The following is a 17,708-nucleotide window of genomic DNA, read 5'->3' as shown; positions in this document are numbered from 1 at the left end:
GTATAGACAGGCTTGAAGAGCTAATTTCTAAGACCTCTTCCAGCCTTGAACATCTGATCTCCTCTCTTATTGAAGATCACATGGGATGGAGTTGGAATGGGGAACTCAGATGCTGCATATAGCATCATCAGAGTGGATCATGCACTCCAGGATATCCATCATCCTCTCACCTCACTATGCAGTTTAGGAGCACCACGAGGGGCAGGGCTGAGCAATAACTGCTATATCTTTCTATACCAGCTCCTGGGAGCAGACCTTCACAGACTGTTCTTGAAGGGATGAATGAGTGCCTGCCCTGCCCTCTCTGAGTTAGGGGTAAGATGCCAAGAAAGTAGTAAGATTCTGGCCTTCAAAGTTCCTGGGTGCCTTGTGACTCATCACAGGTCTCTGATTTCCAGTGCCTACTCTTTGGTCTGAGAACAGCGAGTCACCTTTTTAAACCTCTGGGCAGATGCACAGGACTGTTCAGTACTGTGGGACTTCTTGGAATTGTGATCATTTCCTCAATCTTTAATTCCTAGCACATACTGTCAGAATCTGCCCATCTCTCCTTGTCAGCACCACTTCAGTGTGTGCCAGAATGACCCCCAACCCCAGTACCTGTAGTTCATGGCTTGAGAACATTCTCTGACTACCAAAGTGCAGAGACAGGCTCCCTGGGGATGAGGCAAGGGGTGTTAATTCCCTGGCAGTTCCAGACTCTGGTAAGGGCAGACAATGTGGACTTCAGCACTTGATTTATGCCCCCTGCCAGAGTCCCCCAGGGCACTCTGGGTTGGCTCCAGTTCACAAAACCACCTGACTTCCATCAGATCAGTGTGAATCCCAAAGGGGCTGCACAGAGGCTGGAAACAAACATTAATTCTGGAACTCTGTCAGCCTAAAGTTTGGCCTGAGTCTGAGAGATCCGTGCCTCACCAGTCATACAGGATGCTTTCAGAATAGTTGCAACCCCTGCTTAGAAGGATGGAGGACACAGCATGAGCGGCTGGATGTTCAGCGTCATTCCTTCATTCCAGCTGGTGGGTATTGACCACCTCTCATGTGCTAGGCAGCTCTTAGAACTTACCACAGTTCTCACAGAAAGTTTGTTAAGTAGCCATGATTAGTATGTTTATATTTTATTGGGACCCAGAATAGTTGAGCCTATGAGGCTGCAGAAGTAGAATATGAGCCTAGATCTGGCTGCATGTCCAGACCTTGATAAAGAATGTGGTACAGCCTAAGGAACTAGAGCAGGCGGTAAGACAGACCCTCACTTAATAAGCTAGAGGTGGGGGCTGAAAGAAGAAAGAAGAATAATGAGGCAGCTCCCGCCCTACCAGATCTTCAAACATGATAAAATTCCAATAATTAAAACAGGTGATACTGGCACACAAATTGGACAGCAGATCAATGCAATAGAATAGATAGCTAGAAATAAACCTTTTTATGTATTAGAACTTAAGTATATGAAAAAAAGCATCAGAGACTAATTGCATGGAGGATGGAATATTTTATACCTAATATTGGAAAATTAGTTCCAGTTGAATAAAAAGTTAAATATAAAAAATAAAATCATAGAAAGAAGGAAAATCCCCAAGTGTTTTATAATAAGCATGCATTACCAGGAAAAAAAAAAAAAAAAACTCATTTGAAACTAAAAAGTGAAATCAGCTTTGTACATAGAGGGTGCAGGCATTTTTTATATGGATGCAATCTGATGAGGATGCCCAAAATGTTTCTCATATAATCATTCACATATTCATTTATTGAAGAAACATAAATTGAGGCCTCCTAAGTGCCAGACACTCTGCTAAGCATTGACAATACAAAAGCAAGTTCTCATTACATTACCTGAAACTCTAACATTACCAATTAATTCCTTTTGTAAAATATTGTTCTATTTTGCTTAAAGGCATATTGACAAAGGGGATGGAGAAATGTTCATTTTGAAGACTGCAGCTACCTGATTCTGGAGGCCAAGACATCCAACACATCAAGGTGGAAATGCAAGGACGTGGGTGGGAAGACACTGGAACGCAGAATTCTCAAATGACCAAGATTCCCACACCCTTCTGTGCATGCCCTATATGATCCCCTCCCCTTGAGTATGGGCAGGACCTGTGAGTATGATGGGATGTCACTCCTGTGATCTGGTTGCTAGTCAGTTGCCTTTGAGTTATGATCTGATGAATGCAGAGTGCATTGAAAATCCAGATGGCAGATAATATTTTAGATCATGGTGGTGGCAGTGAGGACAAAGGTTTCTGAATAACCTTGAGCAACACCCTGGGTAGAACTGACCTACTCAAGTGAGCCTTTAGAAGAAAGTGAAGTGTCAAAGAGATAAGCTTCTGCTGACCTGGGGAGTAGCAAACAGCCATATGGTGAACTGCTTATGGAGGCCACACGGCTATGAATTATAGATGGGCTCTCGAATATGAGAGCAAATGCTAGCCAACAGCTAGCAAGAAAATGGGAACCTCAGTCATATGACCGTAAGAAAACAAATTCTGCCAGTAACCATGTGAGCTTGAAAGAGGACCCAGAGCCTTGGATAAGGACTGCTTCCCTGTCTAGCACCTGGATTTGAGTCTGGTGACACCCTGAACAGAGGACCCAGTTAACCTGTACCCATGCTCCTGACCCACAGAGACTGTGAGATAATGCTTTTGTATTGGTTTTATGTCATTGTTTGTGGTAATTTGTTGCACAGCAATAGGAAAATAATGCAGACACATAAAAGATAACTGTAGCTTCTCCCATTCTGCATAAGGCCTGGCCTAGTAAGGGTTCTTTATGCTCCCTGAAGACCAGCTGTTATTCTCTGCATGAGAAGAAGCCAGTGTGGCAATTTCTTGAGCAGAATGAGACTGATCATCTCCCCTTACTCAGCTGAGTCACATCACACCCTGCCTGCCTAGTTTATGGACCCCTTCAGGTCAGAGACCATAAGTGGTTTTCAAAAATATTGGATGAATCAATTCCATGCATTTCATAGTGTGGTCATTGTGAGCTACTGAAAACATGTGTCCTTGGCCCAGCTACTTCACCCCTTGGTGCACTGATCTCCTGTGTTGCAATATGTGGTTATAGTCACCACCTCACCTAGCAGGCGAGGGTTTTCTAAGGACAGGTGAGAGCACACGTGTGAAAAAGCTGTATGCTCTTTGAAAGAAGAAAGCTATATTAAGTCAATGGGTGCTTCTTGTCATTCTTTGTTTGTAATTATGCTTTTTCAGAACTCACAATGTGCTAGAACCTGCCTGGTTATAGGAGTATCAGCTTTAGAATCAAACAGTTCTGATTGCCGGGCCAAGTCTGCTGAGCACAGCAAGAATGCCTGAATTCAGCGCTGACTGCTCCTCTCAAAAACCTGGCCTTGGAATCATATGGTTTCTGCTTCACTGATTTTTCTCAGGATCTGAAGACATTTTAACTAAAAAAATCTCTGTTTAAGAAACAGAAGTTTTAAACAGGTTTCAAACTTTCTTTAAAACAAATCCCTAGAACATGTTCCTTCACCTTTTAAAAAAGGACAAAATAGCTGCTGCATTGACAGTTGTGTTACCATCAGGCTTTTTAAGGGGAGCAGCTTTTGGCCATTTCCTGTTTATGCTCCACAAATAATATCACTAGAAATTTTGCTGCAGCAACCTGTCAAGCAAATTTTAACTGTCTAAATCCTCACAACTTCTGGTGGAACTACTAATAAGCAGAAAAGTAAAATAGTCAGTACCTTCCACAGTGGGGACTGGTTTTTCCTTCTTGTCCTGAAGCTGACTGCATAAGTAAGCCTCTGTGTTATATGCTAGGATATTAAAGTAATGGCTAAGTGAGTTCCTTTACGAAAAGAATTATAAATTTACTTGTGAAAGCCAAATCATTTTACTTATTAGACCGCACTTAAGACAGTTTTACATCTAAAGAAAGAATAAATTAGCTTTGCACCAAAGGTACAGGTAAATCAAGTCATGGGTTTTCCTTTGTTGACTGCATCAGCTCAAATCTGTTCTTTAAGCCATGGATTAAATGGGTCACAGCTTTGTCAATGAAAAAAATCATGTATAGATGAAGTCACATGAGACATAAGCAGTGCAGTCTTCAAATGGTAGAGCTTATAGGAATCCTGTCTTTATCACTCTCAGATTATTACCCAGCTGAAGACTTCTTGGGAATTTTTTTTTTTTGCATCTTCCTGTTGTTTTTAATATCTATTTATGCTAGGTATGTCAAAAGATGGGCATTAGCTGCTGGTATACCATATCTTGGCAAGTGAGATAGAGATTTCTTCACTGAAAATTATTGCCAAGGAGGGGTTATATCTTGGGGAGTTAAGGATTTGGCTAAGCTATGGTTATAGGCCTGGAGAAAAGGTAAAATAGGTGTGAGAGTAATATTGTAGGTAACAAGATTATTAATGATAATTATCATTAATAAATACCAATATAAATCATTTCATATTTGTGAGATAGTTACTGCTTATGAAGCACAAACAATAAAATCAGTCTTTTTAACAGATGAGAATGCTGAGGCTAGAAATGGATAAGTAAATTGCAAAAGGTCACAGATTTCAGTGGTAGATTGAGGTTGACCTATCCTAGATCCCATAGTATTTACACCTCACAGCATCAGTTATATGACTTACAGCTATTTTTTTAAAAAAAGGAGACTTTGCCACTTACAAGTTGGCTCCCTCGGGCAAGTCACTTCCCTCTGGAAGCTTGACTGTATCATCAGTAAAATGATTTATGAGGTCAGGTGATCCCACCTGCTGCTGAAATTCCATAATTCTATGTAAATATAAGGGGCACATATGAGAGGGGAGAGGCATTATGATTTTAGAGTTCTTTGGAAGGAAGCTCTGTGTTTCAGAAAGGGACCGAAACATAAAAGAAGCAGGATAGCCAGGTGCAGTGGCTCATGCCTGTAATCCCAGCACTTTCGGAGGCTGAGACGGGTGGATCACGAGGTCAGGAGATCCAGACCATCCTGGCTAACCTGGTGAAACCCCGTCTCTACTAAAAAAATACAAAAACCTAGCCGGGCATGGTGGTGGGCGTCTGTAGTCCCAGCTACTTGGGAGGCCGAGGCAGGAGAATGGCATGAACCCGGGAGGCAGAGCTTGCAGTGAGCCGAGATTGCGCCACCGCACTCCAGTCTGGGTGACAGAGCGAGACTCTGTCTCAAAACAAACCAAAACAAAAAAAAAGAAGCAGGGTATAAAGCAGGAATTTTTGCCTACTGGAGCAGTGACATTTCATAAAGTGATTAGGCAGTGACATTAAATAAGTTTTCAAGCCATTTAAGTGGTTAATTGGCCAACTCTGTTGAGGAGATGTATTCTTGAATAAATCTGAGGGTGTCATTGGTTAAAAAAAAATCACAGAAAGTGTTATTTGTTCTTGTCATCCGCAATATCTTGATGCAAAACCTCCTGTTTTTACAAGAAAGGGAAAGTAGATAGGAGAGATGACAGGACATTCTTAAGAGCAAGGGTGGATGTGGGGGTGCAATCAGCTCAGATCTATGACTTTTATTCTTCCCTATTGTTGCAATAAACTGTCAGCTTCAACAGAGACTAATCGTGGTGCTTTTGCCTTGACAATGTGCTCCTGGTTTCATTTTGTATAGCTTCATCAGCTCCCATAATTCTCCCATTCGAACCTGAGTAGGGGTGACACATTTTGTCACTGCCCTCCCCAGGCTCCATGATTCGACCTTTGGTGTCATCCTCAGGACTAGCATGGAACTGGCAAGCTATAGGTGATGCATTTCCCCACTGCTGGTCAGGAATGACTTAAAACCGGTGAGGGTATACATATCCTCACTGTATAGACTCAGGTTAATAATATTAATAATTATTTATGCAAAGGTAAGAGCTAATCATAATTACTGTTTACTAAATATTCTTACATTAATTTAAGACCTTTAAGAAAGGAGGCCGAGAGAGCCAAAGACACCCTCTGGAGATCACTCCACAATAAAACAGAAGTAAAACTCAGATATTCTGACTCTGAGACCTATAACTCAGCTCTCCTTAACCTCACTCACCTCTGTTCATCAAACAGTCAATCAGTTATTAAGTAATGTCTATGCACAAGGACTGTCCCGAGGGATGGGAGTAAATCTCATGAACAAGACAGACCCAGCCTTTGCCTTCATAGGGCAGGAGCAAAACATAGGACTTGAGGATCCTGCAATGAGCTTAAAAGATACATAGACACACACACACACACACACACACACACACACAGCACTCACAAACATGTACAGCTTTAGTGATATTAGACTTAGTAGGCTCCCTGCTCTCAGGCCCCAAATTTATAGGTTTTTCTGTGTGATAACTAGCCCTTCACTTATCAAGGATAGATTCATCTGTCAGTTGCTGAGGCTTCATACTCGCCTGTCGGGTGTCCTTGGTGCTTTCCTTGGTGAGACGAACTAACTGACAGGTTTGCCCAGAGCCCTGAGCGATAGAGCCAGGGGCTAAGTGTGCGGACCAGGGAGACCCTTCTCCTCCAGAGCCTCCCTTCCAGTCAAGGGGATCACTAGCAAATAGAAAGATGATACTGCTGATCAAATAGAACTTCTAAATAAAAAGCTGCTCATCTCAAAACCTTTAAAACTTCATCTCCATGCAGCTCAACCTTCTTCAAAACCATTTCCATCCTCCTCCATCATTAAGAAACCCCAGCCACTCCTTGTGTCCCTGAGAACCAATTTGCCTTCCACTTCCAGTCACTGAGCTCCCCAGATCGGCTATTCTAAAGCGGAGTGGTTATGAGAACAGACTGCAGAACCTGGCTGCCTACCTTCCCAGGTTGGTTCCAACACTTTTGCCTCAAGTCCCTCATCTGATTTTTGTCTGTTGCTTTTCTTTTTCTTTTTTAAGATAAAAATAATAGAGCTGCTCCACAGGATTGTGAGGATTAAAAGAGTTAATATTTGTAAATCCTTTAAAAGGTGTCTGGCCTGACTAGGCATGGTGGCTCACACCTGTAATCCCAGCACCTTGGGAGGTTGAGGTGGGTGGATCACCTGAGGTCAGGAGGTTGAGACCAGCCTGGCCAACCTGGTGAAACCCCATCTCTTCTAAAAATATAAAAATTAGCTGGGCATGGTGGCAGGTGCCTGTAATCCCAGCCACTTGGGAGGCTGAGGCAGGAAAATCACTTGAACCTGAGAGGCGGAGGTTGCAGTGAGCCGAGACTGTGCCATTGCACTCCAGCCTGGGCAAAAGAGTGAGACTCCATCTCGAAAATAAAATTAAAAAAAAAAAAAGGTGTCTGGCCCATGGTGAGTGCTGTGTGTTCACCATTATTTTTTCCATTGCTCCAACAGAGGCTATTAGCACTAAAAAGAGTCCAAAAACAGTTCATAGACTCATCCAATCTTAGTTTTTGTTTGTTTTGTTGTTGTTTACAGGTGAAAAAACTGAAGCATGAAAAAGGAAGATTTCTGTTAAAAGACCTCTCCTCATTTTAGCCTTTTAGAGGTTTCTACAGGTCACTCTGAATAACCTCACCAGTCCCCCCACCACTAGTCCTCTGCAGCTGATAACTGTAGTGATAGGTTCAACCCAGGGCCCTTCCGCCTTCATCCTGTGGTCACTTGATTCCCCAGTTGTCTGACTAGGAGCCCTGCCATTGTACTCACTTCTGCCTTTCCTCTCTGAGTCTACAATGGTCTCTCACATCTTTTAGACTCATTTTCTCCAAGAAGCCTTTCAAAGCTCTGTGCGTTGATTACGTGGTTGCTTTGGCTTCCTACCGCCTCTGCTTCCTGGTTAATTTCCACTTGATCAGGGCCTGGAACTGGGGAGAAGGGATGGGATCCTGGAGATGACCTGGCCCAGTGGTTCTCAGCAGCCTAGAGCATGTGTGGTAGTGTGTGTATGTGAGGAAGGTGGGGAGTGGAATGGAAATAGGGAGGGGAGGAAAGAGGGAAATAACTGATATATGGGGTTGGGGTATATTTTAATAATTTGGAATATTTTTTAAAAATCTCCCGGGAGATTTTGATGCAACATTCTGATGAGAGTCAATGATAACATTCATTTCACATTGTATCATAAGTGAGAAAACTTTTAGTCACAGAAGTGCAATACGTTATTTAAAGACCCACCACTGGTTTGGGGAAAAGTCAGAACTTGAACCTGGGTCTCTTAACACTAAGCCTACAGCTTGTCTGTCTCTGTTTTATGTGTGTCAATGGTAAAATTTTCAAAATTCAAAACTCATGAGTCCCAGAGTTGCCATTATAATCACCTCTAATTATGTTTACATGTTAGTTACTGTATACCAAACATCAAGCTAAACACTTTCCATGCATCATTTACTATGCACAAACACCTGGAAGGTTGATGCTGTTATTATGCCCATTGTACAGAGAAGAAAACTCAGGAACAGAGAAGCCAATAATGTTCTTCCAAGGGAAGTCCTTAATACCATTTACATGATCTATACATCTAACAGCTACAGACTTGAATAAGGTAGCTGTTTTCACATGAGGTTACTCTAGATTCCTCTAGGTCATTTTCATTTTAAAAATTGCAAGATTGCATTGGGGAGTTATACCTGATATAAATGATGAATTGATGGGTGCTGACAAGTTGATGGGTGCAGCACACCAACATGGCACATGTATACATATGTAACAAACCTGCACGTTATGCACATGTACCCTAGAACTTAAAGTATAATTTAAAAAAAAAAAAAATTGCAAGATTGAAGAAAAGTCTAAAATCTTAAAGTACACAAGCAGGATTCACCTAAAATCATTTTTCCAGCTTGGATAAGCATCCTGCTTTTTTGGAAGCTGTGTGGCTCCTGTTTAGATGGGCTGTCAGCGTGGCCTCATAAGAACTCAGTGGTATTTCACCTGTGCTGTCTGAAAACCATAGGTTAGGTGTACTCCTCCACCATGGGCCAATCCACAATTGCAGGTTTCTTGCATGCCCTTGAGTTACAGTGCTCTTCCCTCATATCCCCAAACCCAACTGAGCCTGTGCCCAGGTTCCTCATCCCCCTCCTTTCTGCCCAGTCTCCACATGTCCATCTAAGGTGTAAGGGGCTTGTACCCTGCTTTAGGCCATTATTGCATTGCTACAAAGAAACACCCAAGACTGGGTAATTGATAAAGAAAAGGTTTAATTGGCTCATGGTTCCGGAGGGTTTAGAGGAAGCACGGTGCTCACATCTGCATTACTTCTAGAGAGGCCTCAGAAAACTTATAATCATAGCAGAGGGGAAGGGGGCACAGGCACATCACATGGCAAAGGCAGGAGCGAGAGAGAGAGGTGGGGGAGGTGCTGCACAGTTTGAAACCACAGATCTGTGTGAACTCAGAGTGAGAGCGCACTTATCACCAAGGAAATGACCCAAGCCATTCATGAGGGATCTACCCCTATGATCCAAATACCTCCCACCACACCCTACCTACAACAATGGGGATGGCAACAGGAGATTTGGATGGGAACAATATCCAAATCACACCACACTCTTTTTGGCTTCTGTGCCTCCTGTTCTCTGCTCCCCCATTTCCTGCTGTAGATAGATAGGCCCCCAGGAATTTCCTGCCTTTTTACCTGCTTCTGGACTGCACCCCCTCTTAGGGTTCCTCTTTATGTATTCTGGCCGTTGGACCTCCTGTTACCAAGATTGCCTGAATCAAACCATTTGGCCCCTGTCCCTAAGCATGGCCTGCCCATCTCCCTGGATCTAGCTACTGAAGCTGGCTTAGTCATCTACTTCAATCCCTTGTTGACAGCTGCTTTTGTACTCCAGAGAGAGACCCTTCTCTGTCCCTGCCTCCTCCCAACAGACTGGCTTCTGTTGCTTAAGCCCCAGTTCACTTCCCAGCTGAGTCTGTATATACATAGGGTGGTTTAAGGCCTAGGAAGCCAAAATAAACCCAAGCCAATCACAGAGAAATTGCTCATCACTGTGTAGGCTGAAAACCTGAGGAGGGGCTGACAAGCAGCTCTCCATTGTGACCTGTAGCCTCAGTGTTACCTTTGCTCTTGGCTTTCTGCCAGGCCTGTCATTGAATCTGAACTTTTAGCCCAAGCTCTGCCCTATTTGGACCTTGGCAAAGACCAGAATGTAAAATGATAATGCCCTGAGCTGTACTGAACAGCACAGAGCTCCTGAGATGTTACAGATGCAGCTGTGACCAGCAAACACATTGTTTCCGGGATTGTGTTTGTAAATATATGAGTTGCCTGACAGCTTGTGGAATTAAATATAGATGCTACATCACAAACTCTAGCTAAAATAAACTATATGCTGCTCAATGAATGTCAATAAGTACGCAGAGAAAGAATCATCCCTTTTTGTAGCATAGTCCAAGACACCCACCCCTAAGTGCTTTGTTTGTTTGACAAAAGGCTCTCTCTTTAGGCCCCCACAGGCTTTTGACTGGTATAAGTGGACAGCTAGGGGGATAGAGGGGGTAAGGAGACAACAGGGGGCAATCAATAAAACTGCTGCATTGAGGAAATGTTGTGTGGTGGCAGGAGCTAGCTTGGAGGTTCCACAGATAGACTGGAATATCACAGTTAATCTTTTGGAATTGCTGACCACAAGGCATCATTTCTAAAAGTATGGTCCAAGGCTCACTGGTATTTTGCGAGGGACTACTGATGGGGAGCAAGCTGTTCTATCACTGCAAGTTCTCTCTTCAGTTATTAAGTCAAATATCTCTCCTTCCTTTAGATTGATTTTTACAGACAACCAAAGTTTATATATTGGCAATCTATTTATTAATAATGGCAAGTTGAAGTGACATCAGCAAGATGGTGGAAGAAGAGATCCCAGGCTTCACTCCTCCCACAGAAATATCATCTATCCAGTCAAAAACACCTTGGTGAAAATGTGGGAATAAGCCTGAGTCACCTGTGTATTCCATGGAACTGAATCGAACTCCACATGGAAAGGGTAAGAGAAATGGTTTTGCTTTGACCACATTGCCCCTCCTCTCTCCCCTAAGTCAGCACAGTGCCACAAAGAGGAAATTCCCTAGGGCCCATGGTTTCTACTGCAGGAAAGCAAATATCCAACTTTCCCAGCATTTCGAGATGCTTCCCCGGCAACTCACCCCATTGTCACCTCATTGGAAATGGGGAATGTAGGAGAAAACCACATGACTAGACTATTTGGGGTCAGGTAAAAACAAAGTCAGGAGCTGGAGCCCACAGAGAACAGTAAAATAAATTGTCAAGTGAAACATATTTAAAAATTATGCAAATTTAGACATCACAGATTTTGGCAAAAGCTCAGTGCACCTGCCACTAGTTGTGCTCAATCAGAGGTATCAACTAACAGTGTTGCTCACCCACAAAGCTGAGCTGGTCACTCCCAGAAGAGATGGGAAGGGTTACATGGCTTGAGTCTCTAGATGGCCAGCCTCAGACCCTACCCTAGGGTCCTGCCTAGGTAAGAGAAGACCCCCTGCAGCAAATTTCCATAAGCAGGCACTAGGTCTGCTACAGTCAGGAGCTTAATCTGTACTCCCTGTAGCCTTAAAGCTTACCCCTAGACTCTGCCCAAGGAGAGAGCTGACCACTATAGCAAATACTGACAAAAAGTAGGCACTAGTTCTGCCACACTTGGGAGTTTCATCAGTTCTTCTCTTGGCCTCAAAGCCCACCCCTATACCTCACCCATGAAGGAAGGCAAATCTCAGTCATGCATTTCTACTGAACATAGCAGTTAGTCCATTCATCCCAACCTACTTAACTTTGGGGCTTCTTCTGCAACCTTGGTCAACTCCTGTACTCAAATAGCAGTACCTGGCCAGGAAATTACACCCTGTGGCCCTGCCAGATCAGATGTGATTGCAGCATCCATATGGCAGCTCATCCTAATATTAGAGCTCAGCCAGTGATCTTGCCAAATAGCAAAGCCTAGCCAGCTGCCCCACACAAATTCCAGGTAAAAGCAGTAGCCCAGCCATCTAGAGAACTTAAAAGCAAGCCTACCTTCCCAGGATCATTACTCATCCAGAATGACCCATCCAGAATCATAGGGGTAGATTAACTAGTGACTTTCTATCCCTGCCAAAAAAACAAACTTGTAAAAGCCAGAAAAGTTATCGGTCTCCACAAATGCATAAACACCAATGCAAGGATACAAGGGTTAAAAAGACTCATAACACCTCCAAAAGAAAGTGACAAAGCTCTAACAATAGACTCTTAGGAAAGAGATATCTATAAAAGGACAGAAAAATAATAATTCAGAATAATCCTCTTAAAAATGTTTTGTAAACTTCAAGAAGATATGGATTAAACATTAAGTAAAATCTGGAAGATAATACACAAACAGGAGAAGTTTGACAAAGAAATAGAAACAATTTTTTTAAAATAGAAATTTTAAAAATGAAGCTTACAATGAATGAACTGAAAAACGCAATAGAAAGCTGCAACAGCTAACTTTATCAAGCTGAAAAATCAGTAAACATGAAGACAGAAAATTTTAAATTACCCAATCAGAGGAGTAAATAATAATAATAAATAAAAAATGAAGAAAAACATCTGTGGGAATAATGGCACATCATCAAACAAGAAACCTAACCTATGCATCATAGGCATTCCAGAAGGAAAGAAAGAAAGAAAAAGACCATAAAACATATTTAAAGAATAACAGATGAAAACTTCTCTAATCAAGAAAAGAAGCCAACATCTAGGAAAATGCAGAGGTCACCAACAAAACTCTAATCAAAGAAGAATTCACCAAAGCATGTAATAATCAAATTGTCAAAAATTAAATACAAAGAACAAATTGTGAGAGCAGCAAAAGATAAGAAATACATCACATAAAAAGGAGTACCAATATAACTATCAGCAAACTTCTCAGCAGAAATCCGGCAGGCCAGGAGAGAGTTGGATGATATATTCAAAGTGGTGAAGTGAAAAAAAAAAAAAAAAAAAAAAAAAAACTACCAATCAAGAATACTTCACTCAGAAAATCTGTCTTTCAGAAATGAGGGAGAAATAAAAACTTTCCCAGACAAACAAAAGTAAATAAGTTTATCATCACTAGGCCTGCCTTGCAGGAATTGCAAAAGGGAGTTCTTTAAACTGAAACCAAAAGATGCTAATTATTAACATAAAATTTATGAAAGTACAAAACCTAATTGTATAAGTAATATGTAGCAAAATTTGGAATAGCCTAGGACTGTAATAGTAGTATGTAATTTTATCCCTAGTACAAGCATTAAAGGATGAAATTGTTAATAACAACAGTTGCTGAAAAAAATTGTCAAGTAAAACATATTTAAAAAACAATACAATTCAGACATCAAAAACATAAAATATTGGAATGGGGGAAAACTGGAGAGTTACTGTGTGCAATCAAAGCTAAGCTGTTAGCCTCAAATAAACTGTTATAAGTGTAACATGTTCTATGTAAGCCTTATGGCAACCAAAAATAAAAAATCTATAGGAGATGCACAAAACAAAACAAAACAAAATACATACCCTACAGAAAACCATCAAACTACAAGACAGAAATAGAGGAAGAAAGAAAATATCTACAAAACAACCATAAAACAATTAACAAAATGGCAATAGCAAGTTTTTCCCTATTAATAATTACTTGAAAATAAATGAATTAAATTCTCCAATCAAAAGACATAGAGTGAATTTATAGATAAAAATCCAAGGTCCAAGTATATGCTGTATATAAGAGATTCACTTCTCCTTAAGAACACACATATACTAAAAATGAAAGAATAAAAAAAAAGATAGTCTTTGCAATTGGACAGAAGGGGCAGTGATACTTAGACAAAATAAACTTTAAGTTAAAAACTGTAAAAGGAGACAAAAAAGGACATTATATAAAAATAAAGAAGTCAATTCATTAAGAGGATATAACAATTGTAAATTCATATGATCCCACAGTGGAGCCACTAAATATGTAAAGCAAAATTGAATCTCTTCCCTCTAAATTCTGGAACAAGTCAAGGATGCCCACTCTTGCCAGGTCTATTCAACATGGTTTTGGAATTCCTTATTACACCAATAAGACAAGAGAAACACACAAAAGGCATAAAAATTTAAAAAAAAGAAAAAGTGAAATTGTCACTGTTTGCTAATGATATGATTATCTATATAGAAAACCCAAAATAATCTACAACAAAATGTTAGAATTGATGAACAAATTCAGTGAAGTTTCAGGATACAAATCAACATGCAAAAATCAGCAGGTGTGTCTCTACACTAACAACAGAATTTCTAAAAAAAGGAATCAAAGAACAATCTCATTTACAATGGCTATTTAAAAAATAGGAGTAAATTTAATCAAGGAAGTGAACTCAGATAAATAAGAGATAGCCTATGTTCATGAATTAAAAGAATAAATGTTGTGAAAATGTCCAAGTACCCAAAGCAACATACGAATTCAGTAAAATTTCTATCAGAATCCCAATATCATTTTTCCTAGATATAGGAAAAACAATGGAATATGACTGAACCTTAAAAAGGGAAGAGATTATCTCATTTGTGACAATACAAATAGAATTGAAGAACAATATGCTAAGTGACATAGACCAAATACAGAAAGACAAATACTGCATGTTCTCAACTAATTGTGGGATCTAAAACAATTGAACTCATAGAAGCAGAGTGTAGAACGGAGGTTACGAGAAGCTGAAGACTGGGGAGACTGGGGAGATGATAATCCAAGTGTAAAAAGCCTCAGATAGAAGAAATAAGTTTGATTTTTTTAGATCTATTGCACAGTGTGCTAAATATAGCTAATAATTGAGTACTATACATTTCAATATTACTAAGAGAGTAAATCTCAAGTATTCTGATCACAAAAACGTCAAATATTTGAGGTGAGGGATAGGTTAATTAGCTTGATTTAATCATTCCACCTTGTATTCAAAAATCACAACATCACTTTTTGCCCCATAAATATACAAAGCTATATTTTGTCAATAAGTATTTTTTAAAATGCTAAAAAATAATGAAAAGTTGGTATTCATGCATGAAAATCAGCCCCGTGTAAGAGTTTACTGATGACTCTCATTTAGCCTTCAACCAAAGTTTGTTGCCATATAATCCTGGTCAATGATGCAAAGCTCCCATCATACTGCCTAAATCACGGAACTCCCCACACTCCTGGTGGTGGTGCAAAATGAAGGGTACTTGGTATTCAGGAAAACTTCAATGTTGTCCTAAGGGTTAAGGTTTACTTGTGTTCATCATTTGGAATTTATTGCAATTGCTATGTTGTTTCCAATTTTATTTATTTGTTTGTTGTATTCTTCTTTAATTTTTTTTTTTTCCAAGATGGAGTTTCGCTCTTATGCCCAGGCTGGAGTGCAGTGCCGCAATCTCGGCTCACTGCAACCTCTGCCTCACAGGTTCAAGTGATTCTCCTGCCTCAGCCTCCTGAGTAGCTGGGATTATAGGCTCCTGCCACCATGCCCGGCTAATTTTTGTACTTTTAGCAGAGATGGGATTTCGCCATGTCAGACAGGCTGGTCTCGAACTCCTAACCTCAGATGATCCACCCGCCTTGGCCTCCCAAAGTGCTGGCATGAGTTACCGCGCCCAGACTTTAATTCTTTAACATCAAGTTTTTTCTCCATTAGAAAGTGGGACTATAGACTTAGACTGCAGCAATTTGGGCACTGGTTGAAGGTCCTTGTGCAAAATTAAGAGCCCCCAATAGAAGAACTTGAGTAATTCTAAAGAAATCTGACTTAATTTTGGCTCAGACTGCTGCTCACTTCCTAAACTATTCTTGACAAATGAAACCTTTTGTAAAATGTGGTAATAATTTTCCCACTTCTTTCCTTTTAAGAAAGTTAAAAAATATCTACTCATTCATCCAATTAATGTTTATTAGACAGAGAACATTCCATTTAGCTGGGACATAAAATAGAAGAAAGGGAAGATGGGAGAAAAGGCTGAAATGTAATGATTTAGTTTTTTTGAAAGAAAGCTGTGTGAAAATCCTTCTTATAATGCTCTTGCAGCAAGCCCTATTAACCAAAGTCATATCAAGAGGACTATGCTGACCAGGACTTGCACACGTCCACGACTCAGTGATAATAGAGGTTCAAATCAGTCATTTCTGAATCAAAACAGATTAAATTATTTTCAGCCTAATTTTGAATTGCATCAGTGGTTTTCATTCAATTCTTTAGAAAATAGTATAAAGTAACTATTATTCAGTATTTTAAAAATTAAATTAAATATTTTATTTCTCAAAAATGGTGAATAATAGAAAATTTACTTAAGACAGAGCCAACCATTTACTCCTGTGGTTCTCAATTAGGAAGGGAGAAGGGGTGATTTTGCCCCCAGGAGACCTTTAGCAATATCTAGAGACATTTTTGATTGTAATAAATGAGGGCTGGGTGCTCCATCTAGTGAGGTAAGGCCAGGCTTGTTTTTCAATAGCCTATAATGCACAGGACAACTCTCCACAATAAATAATTCCGTGACCCCAAATGTCAGCAGTGCTAGGATCGAGAAACCCTGATTTATGCCAACAGATTCTAATGAATCAAGACTCATAAAATGTCTCTGAAAAATGTAAGACCAACTCTTTGGATAAGTTTTTCATGTGTTTCTAGTTTGCCAACACACACCATGGAGCCAAAGATCAAAGAGTATACATCTCCACATCTCTTCCTTTTAGGCCTCTGGGTTCACGCTTAATAGGTCCATCATAACAATAACAATAAAACCAACAGAAAATATCTATTTATTAAGTGCATATTTTCTTTTGGGAACTATGCTTTATTTCCAACAAGGTAGGTATTATTAATTCATGAGGAATTAACACAAGAAAAAATGAGATTTTGAGAGATTAAGAAATTTGTCCTTCCTCCCTCCCTTCCTTCCTTCCTTCCCTCCTTCCTTCCAATTGTTTATAGTTTAGTAAATAGTGTTGTATCAATGTTAATTTCTTAGTTTTGACACATGTACCAGGGTTATGTAAGATATTAACATTAGGGGAAACTGAGTGAAAGGTACACAGGAATCCTGTACTCTTTCTAACTTTTCTGTCCATCTAAAATTATTTCAAAGTAAAATGTTTATTTTAAATTAAAGTGTTTATTTGTATATATATACATATATGCTACATTTCCTAGTGTATGTGTATACACACATATGCTCACACACACATGCGTAGGTAATCTTTCCTAGTACTCAGTAGTGCCCTGTAGCGCTCACCTAGCTTCAAAATCTTGGTTTCAAAGTGCTATTCTCCACTAAAAGGAATTAGTGCTCCTTGGAGAAATGGATGATTATAGAACTGTGGCAATTAAAGCATAAGATGAGCCTGGAACATTTTTTTGTGTGTGTGGCAAAGAGTAGTGTGTTTGTGAATTTTTAACACCCAGAGCTGGGGAAAAACTCTGATTGTAAAATGTGCAGACTTCTGTGATGTAAATACCCTCACCATACTAGATTCCAAGCTACTGACTTGATATGATTAGCTCACAAATATCCTGAAAATTTTACAATGGGCTCTTTTAAGTTAGTGTGAAACCAACTCCAGCACACCACTAAATTTTTTTAAATACCCTAAAAATAATAGGTACATGTCAAAAGGACACAGAGCCACCTTAAAAGGGCTCCCCTCATGAACTCCAGGACAATGGCAAATAGATGACATTTCAGTGAGTAAAATACTAATCCATGAGGCCACATTTTATCTATCTATCTATCTATCTATCTATCTATCTATCTATCTATCTAT

The 17,708-nt window shown here is 40.1% G+C and overlaps 1 protein-coding gene across 1 annotated transcript in view; it reads right to left on the bottom strand.

The window, feature by feature from the left end:
* The window catches only part of BRINP2 (BMP/retinoic acid inducible neural specific 2), a 111,287-nt gene that overhangs the window by 53,091 nt on the left and 40,488 nt on the right, over positions 1-17,708 (bottom strand). The gene's annotated exons all lie outside the window — the stretch shown is intronic.

This window comes from Piliocolobus tephrosceles, chromosome 1, assembly GCF_002776525.5.
Source record: "Piliocolobus tephrosceles isolate RC106 chromosome 1, ASM277652v3, whole genome shotgun sequence".
Lineage (NCBI taxonomy): Eukaryota > Metazoa > Chordata > Mammalia > Primates > Cercopithecidae > Piliocolobus > Piliocolobus tephrosceles.
The sequence above is the reverse complement of the archived record's forward strand: the minus strand, read 5'-3'. Positions and strand labels throughout refer to the sequence as shown.